The sequence below is a fragment of the Bos grunniens genome, chromosome 6 (assembly GCF_055505025.1).
Source record: "Bos grunniens cultivar Pamir isolate PY7600 chromosome 6, Bosgru_T2T1.0, whole genome shotgun sequence".
Classification (NCBI taxonomy): Eukaryota; Metazoa; Chordata; class Mammalia; order Artiodactyla; family Bovidae; genus Bos; species Bos grunniens.
Window position 1 is genome coordinate 35,479,966 of NC_141170.1, and position 7,411 is coordinate 35,487,376.

Here is a 7,411-nt window from a genome sequence, read left to right on the forward strand (position 1 = left end):
GCCTTAGATGCAAAGATATGCCTTGGCTACTTCTACAAAATGACACATAGATGTTGTACTACATGGTGATTTTAAAACTGGTTCTCAGAGTGTGGTCCCTGAACTAGCAGCTTTAGCAACAACTGGAAATGTGTTAGAAAAAAAAATCTCATTTCCCACCCCAGACCTTCTGAATCAGAAGGTGTATGGGCAGGTCCAGGGATCCATGGTCCCTGTGATTCCTGCTTCGTGCTGAAGTTTGAGACTCAACTACTTTCAGGAAAATAAAATCTTTAATGCTGACCAGTCTTCTGAAGCTAGGCTTCTTGGCTGTTCAGAATTTATCACAATGTTCTTTCTCATACAGCAGAAAATGTTTCAGCATTTCAATATATAATATATACTAATGCTCACATTAATTAATTAATGCCATCGCTTCATGGCAATTAATTAATTCCATCATGGCAATAATTAATGCCATCACTTCATGGCAAATAGATGGGGAAACAATGGAAACAGTGACAGACTTTATTTTTTTGGGCTCCAAAATTACTGCAGATGGTGAATCCAACCATGAAATTAAAAGATGCTTGCTCCTTGGAAGAAAAGTTATGAAAAACCAAGACAGCATATTAAAAAGCAGAGACATTATTTTGCCAACAAAGGTCCATCTAGTCAAAGCTATGGTTTTTCCAGTAGTCATGTATAGATGCGAGAGTTGGACTATAATGAAAGCTGAATAACCAAAGAATTGATGCTTTTTAATTGTGGTGTTGGAGAAGACTCTTGAGAGTCTCTTGGACTGCAAGGAGATCCAACAAGTCAATTCTAAAGAAAATTAGTCCTGAATATTCATTGGAAGGACTGATGCTGAAGCTGAAACTCCAATACTTTGGCCACCTAATGTGAAGAACTGACTCATTGGAAAAGACTCTGATGCTGGGAAAGATTGAAGGTGGGTGGAGAAGGGGATGACAGAGAATGAGATGGTTGGATGGCATCACTGACTCGATGGACATGAGTTTGAGCAAGCTCTGGGAGTTGGTGATGGACAGGGAAGCCTGGCGTGTTGCAGTCCATGGGGTCACAAAGAGTCAGACATGACTGAGTGACTGAACTGAATGCTTACATAGTCAAAGACTACCCTATGTTCTTCCACTTTCTAATCATAACAATGATCGTACTCATTTGTTAGAGAACAGTGAAGCTCTGATTTGAATAACAATAAGTCATTTATTTTTACCTATTGTTAGTATAGATACAAGTATTCTTTTCTTTCCTCTCTTTTAGAAAATATGCTCTCAAATCCTCAGGATAGAAAGGACTTCTGAAGAGTTTGGGATGAAATCACTTTGCTTCACACACCAAGGTCCCAGTAGGCATGTTGCCTCTGAGCTTAGAGTGTCCACAATGTCACCTGCTCATCACACTTCCTTTTGTTGAAGCAAAGGGAGAAATCAGCAGCCGTGGGTGCACCTGACTCTTTTGCAAGTTTTCTGTATGTTCCTATTCCACTTCTTTCAGTCTCCTTTAGTTTCAGAAATAATGAGAAGAATTTCCCTCCTGTGTACTTTTTATCATAGTTAGAGGAAAGAGAAAAACCTCATTAAAATAATGAAGTGATTTCAGCATGATTAATTATGTCCCAAAGCCATTGATGTCCATTGGTAATGAAAACACTCAACTATCCTCAGCTCTGGTTGCAAGATAAAGTTATTTGCTCCTTTTCAGAAACCATGGATGTGTAGAAGGGAGCAGGCTCTGGCAAAACCGAACTTAGATGAATGATCTCTTTCATCTTGTGCTGCAGCTGGATCAATTTGGTCACCAGGAGTAGACAGATTTTATCCGAGCCTTCTGACAGAAATTCATTTGGCACTGAGAAATCATTGAGGAGTTTGCAATGTCTGTTGTCAATGAAATGAATTTAAGCATGGAAAAAGGAAAAATCCTTCAGTTAGACATAATGGAGAGGAAGAAAATGAAAGCTCACCAAACATTACAAGCTATTCTGTCAAAGAAATGTGTTTTATGGCTAATTGAGCAGTGTAGTTGGATGATATGTGTGGTCACCTGCTTTGCTTGGCCAGATCTTTGTTTCTAAAGTATAGATTTTAAAGACATTAACACACATTAGTGATAAATAATTGTTTTTGATTATAAAGGGGAAAATATATGAAATTTATTGGTTCTTAATGTCTGCTTAACTGATACAGGGGAACTTATCCTGATCAGCATTCTTCAACAGGGAAACAATTGCATGTATTATTACTGCTGTTTTGAACAGAAATTAGATCTGAAATCACATCAATCATAATGATAAGGTTTTATGAAGTTCTAAGTAAAACTAAAGGTAAAACAGCAGGTGTTTGGATTTTAGTTAATAGGGATAAGAGGCTTTCTTGTACCACAAAAGGAAGCTCCATAGTCCCTGGCAACAGATGAAGATATTTCAAAGCACATAACTTCTTCCAAAGTGAAATACACAAATAAATAAGTTATTAGAGAAGACCTAGAAATATGGATTGACTGTAAATGGAGTTTACAGCTTGATATATGTGAATTGAGCTCAATACCAATAACACAAATGCTCAGCCATAATAGAATTCCTAAGAGAGAGGGTGGTTATAGGCCTCAAAAACCGTTATAGCAATCCCCTCTCTCTATAATGGCTAATCTTTCTCCAGTCATGTTCTGTAGGTAATGCTGTAGATGGGATTTAGTCATTTAATTATGAGGCTAGGGGAAAAAGGGTCATAAACCAAAGCTCATGTTACCCATGTAGAAATAAAAACTGACTGTCTTAAATCCATCTCATTGTGGTAAAAGCAGAGGGTTGTTGGCAGACATGGAAGTATTTTTATTCTAAGATAAAAAGTAAGATTTTGTTATACACATTTTGAAATTAGACATTTTCTGTTTCTTAGTATTTTGCTGATAGTCTTCAAGACTACCATATAAATTACAAGGATCATTATCTTGGGATATTTACAAACTTCAGCTATTTCAGTGAAGATCTGTTTATTCAGCACTAACTATGTAAGAGGTATTGTTTTTCCTGTAACCCATATTAAATCTTTTGTATCAAGTTAATGGAGTCAGTTGATATTTGAACCTGTTTTCTTATAAGCCAGCTTCTACATTCACAGAACAACCATTTCTGCTATACACTACCTCCTACACAGGTATTTATTGGCTTTTCAGGTTTGAGAGCAATGGGTCTCAACACTGACCATAATATTAGAATCACCTGGGGACCTTTACAAACTACCAATACTTGTTTCCTCCTGCAGGTCAGTTAAATTAGACTTGCTCACAGGTGAGTCTCAGGCAGTCATGTTATTTTAAGCTCTGTAGGTGATTTTAATGTGATCCCTACAGCCATGATGGAGAGCCACTATTTTCCAATTTTGACTAAGAAATCAATGTGTATTTCATTTTTTCCCCATTTATTCACATTTTCCTCTTCCAGGCTTAAAATAATTAAGTGATGGCCAACTCTCTGCATCTTGTGTTATAGATTTAAATATTCTATTTATTGTAGTTCTCACCTTTGGCCAAATATATTTTCATTGATTGAAATATAACAGAAACTAGTACAGAGTCTTGGAAAACATCAAAATCCAAGTTTTCTTTTATAGGTTGAATTCTGTAATTAATTAGTTATTTCCTCTTAGGTGAGAGTGATTTGGGAAAAAAGCCAAAACTATTGACAAAAGTAGAGCATGATATCATTTTATTGGCATTTATTTTCATAATTAAAATTCTGCATGCTTTAGTTACTTGTTTACCTTCTGTCATCTTCCCCATTCTCTGTTGTTGATGTTGATCCTTAGTTTTGTCTTTTAACTAGGGATTTTCTTCTGGCGAATGGTTCATTTTTGCCTATTAATATTTTAACATACTATGAAATATTTAAAACTTTGAAAATGGCATGAAGAAGAATGCAACAAAAACCCATTTACCCAGCTTAAGAACTAAGACATCAATCCAACTGAAGCCCCCATGCAGCTCTTCTTTCCTCATTAGGATGCCATATTTAGCAAAGATACAAGCCACCAGTAAAATGTGAATTTCAGATAAACCACCCCAAACTTTTTAGTTGTCCCAAGTATTGCATGAGACATGTGTACTAAAAATATTGTTGGTTTTCATCTGAAATTCAGCTATCACTGGGCATTCTCTGTTTTATTCAACAACCCTACTACCAACTCAACATGTATTTCTTTCTACTTTCATTATGTATGTAATGATTTAGCAGTTTATAAAAATGGCACCATATCTTATATATACTCATTGTATGTATATCTTTGAAACCTTTTTAATTAGCCTAGTTTAATGTTTGTGGGTCCCCTATTTCATTCATACAGCTCTATTTCATTTTCAACACCGAATAGTATTCCACTGACAGAGAAGGCAATGGCACCCCACTCCAGTCCTCTTTTGCCTGGAAAATCCCATGGACAGAAGAGCTTGGCAGGCTTCAGTCCATGGGATCGCTAAGAGTTGGACACGACTGAGCGACTTCACTTTCACTTTTCACTTTCATGCACTGGAGGAGGAAATGGCAACCCACTCCAGTGTTCTTGCCTGGAGAATCCCAGGGACGGGGGAGCCTGGTGGGCTGCCGTCTATGGGGTCGCACAGAGTCAGACACGACTGAAGCGACTTAGCAGCAGCATTATTCCATTGAAAGACAATCCCACAAATTAGCTACACATTCTTCTGGTGGACATACATTTCTAAATTTTTGCAATTACAAACAGTGCTTCTATGAACATTTTCTAGTCTCCTCATGTAAGTATTTAGTTTGGATTTACATCTAAGAATAAAATTGCTATGTTGTGCATTGTATATAACATTTCTATTAATCATTAATTAGCCAATGCTTGAAATGGGACAAAATTTGAAGCTTTTTAGATAGGTTGATTATGATAATGATACATTTATTGAAAGTTTTACATTTTCATATTCCGGTCCTGGATGACTTATGTTTAACATCTTAGTTTATGATCCCCAAGTGCTCTGGCATATACACTGTAAAAATATGCTGATAATGATGATGACTCTAGTTTTGACAATTGATGTGTTTTTAACTACTTGCTTGTTTGATACACATTACACTCCTAGCAGAGGTATTGTTAATTCCATTTCACAGGTGAGGAAACAGGGTTAGGGAAGTTATATATTTATCTCAAATCCTTCAGAACACCGGTACATGGTAGACCCAGGACTGAAACTTTGATTCTCTAAATTCAAACTTCAGGTTTTCCTTTCTTTATTATAACTCCTAAATGCATTTAAATATTAATAAAGTAATTATGGTATTTCAGAAGTATCTTCTTAATATTTTCTCATATCAACAGATTATTTAGGGAGCATATATTAATAGTCTAATTGCTTTGAGAAATGTGGCAAAACATATACTGTATTTCTTAACTTGTAATATATTTTGTCTTAAAATAAGTGCCAAATTGCATGTAGCTGATAGCACCAGATGTAGGCATGCTATCTCTTCACTGCATATCTCCAAGCCTGCTCAGTAAACTGTGTTCTCTCATAACTGACAGAGGTTTAAAAGAGAAAAGACTAATGACAATAATCATGCAAACAGTGTTATTCCTAATATTTGCACTCACTCACTCAACAAACAAGAATGTTATAAACAAAATTCCTGGGATTATATTATACTTAAAACTAATTTTTTATATTATAAAAACCTATTTTATGCCTCTAATTGTAGATAGAAAAATAGAAGTTCCAAGAGATTAGGTAATTTACTCCAAATTTTATTAAATCAATGAAGTAGAACCAAAGTCTAGACTTTTAATAAGAAAGAAAAACTGTCAAAGTTTTCTAATAATTTCATGAAAAACTTAGGTTCTGTAGTAGGCAGAATAATGGCCCTCAAAGATATCCTTGATGATCTTTGAAAGCTGTGAATATGTTATTTTCAAGGCAAAGGGGATTTTGCAGTTGGATTCAGTTAAGGACATGGAGTGGTAGAGAGTAGCCTGGATTGGCCAGGTGGGCCCCATCTAATCACACGAGTTCTTGAAAGTGGAGAACCTTTCCCATCTGAAGCCAAAAGAGAGCACAAACAGGGAGGAATGATCAGAGGCAAGCTTGCTAACTCTGAGGTTGGGGATTAAAGCTGTGATCCTAGGGACATGCGTAACCTCTAGCAGCTGGAAAAGATAAGGAAATATTCTCTCGTAGGTCATTTTGTAACCCTACCAAATCCTTGAGTTCATTCCAGTAAGACCTATTTTGAATTTCTATGAAATGCTTCTGGAAAATTTTGTGTTAAGCTATCAAGTTTGTGGTAATGTTTTACAGTGGCAATAGAAATCTAAAACATGGTACAGTTTGACTATACAGCTATAATGTTTGTGTAGGTGATAGGTAAGCTCAGTAATTCAACATATATTTCTTGATAATTATGATGATAGTTATAGTTAGGAGGAATAGTAACCTTTGAGATAGGAATCCTGGTACCTCATAATTTTTGTGTGTAATAATCAGCTTGGCTTTTATTTTTAAATGCTGATTCAAGGTATCTAAAAAACTTCCACTTCAGAAGTTCTAGAGTAGGATCCTGATGGAGATGCAATATAGAACAGTCATTTTGGGAAATTGTTTAGTATTTAGAAACCCAAATGTATGTCTTCTGATAAGTAAATCAACTTTAGTGCAACCATACAATGGATGTTTCTCAGAAATAAGTTATAAGCTACTAATAAGTATGCTGATATGTATGAATATAAAAATTATTAATGTTTAACAATTTAGACACAAAAGAACGACATTGGTTATGTTTCCATTTATATGAAATTCTGAAAAGGGAAAAACTGAGGGAAAAAAGAGAGACAGAAATTATATCACAATAACCAGAGGCTGTGGGTTGAAGAATGGGATTGATTGCAAATGGGGATGAGGGAACTTTGTAGGATAATTAAAATGTTCTATATCTCTATTATGGTGGCAATTATAAGACAGTGTGTCTTTGCCAAAATTCAGTGAAATTTAAGAGGGTGAATTTTACTTTATGTACATTTTATTTTAGTACACTGGACTTAAAAAAGTAGTCTGTTTAACTATGTCTTGGAATGCACTTTTAAGTCAACAACCACAACCATCTCACACAATTTAGAAAACACTGAGCTCGTGAATCTCAGGTTAAGAAATGGAAACCATGTTCTTTCAATTGATTCCTAACAAGTACTAATTAAGCCATAAAACCCCAGTGAAAATTATATAATAGGAATTCTCACTAGGCTCTGAAAGGACTCAACTCTCATCCAATTTTACACATCCTAAGAGAGCCATGAATTTCAGGTCATTGTGTGCATAGAGATAAAAAGCATCCTGCTCCAACTAATCTTCTCAAAAGAGAAAAGAAGAAATCCTAGACTTGTAAAGGAAACTCAGA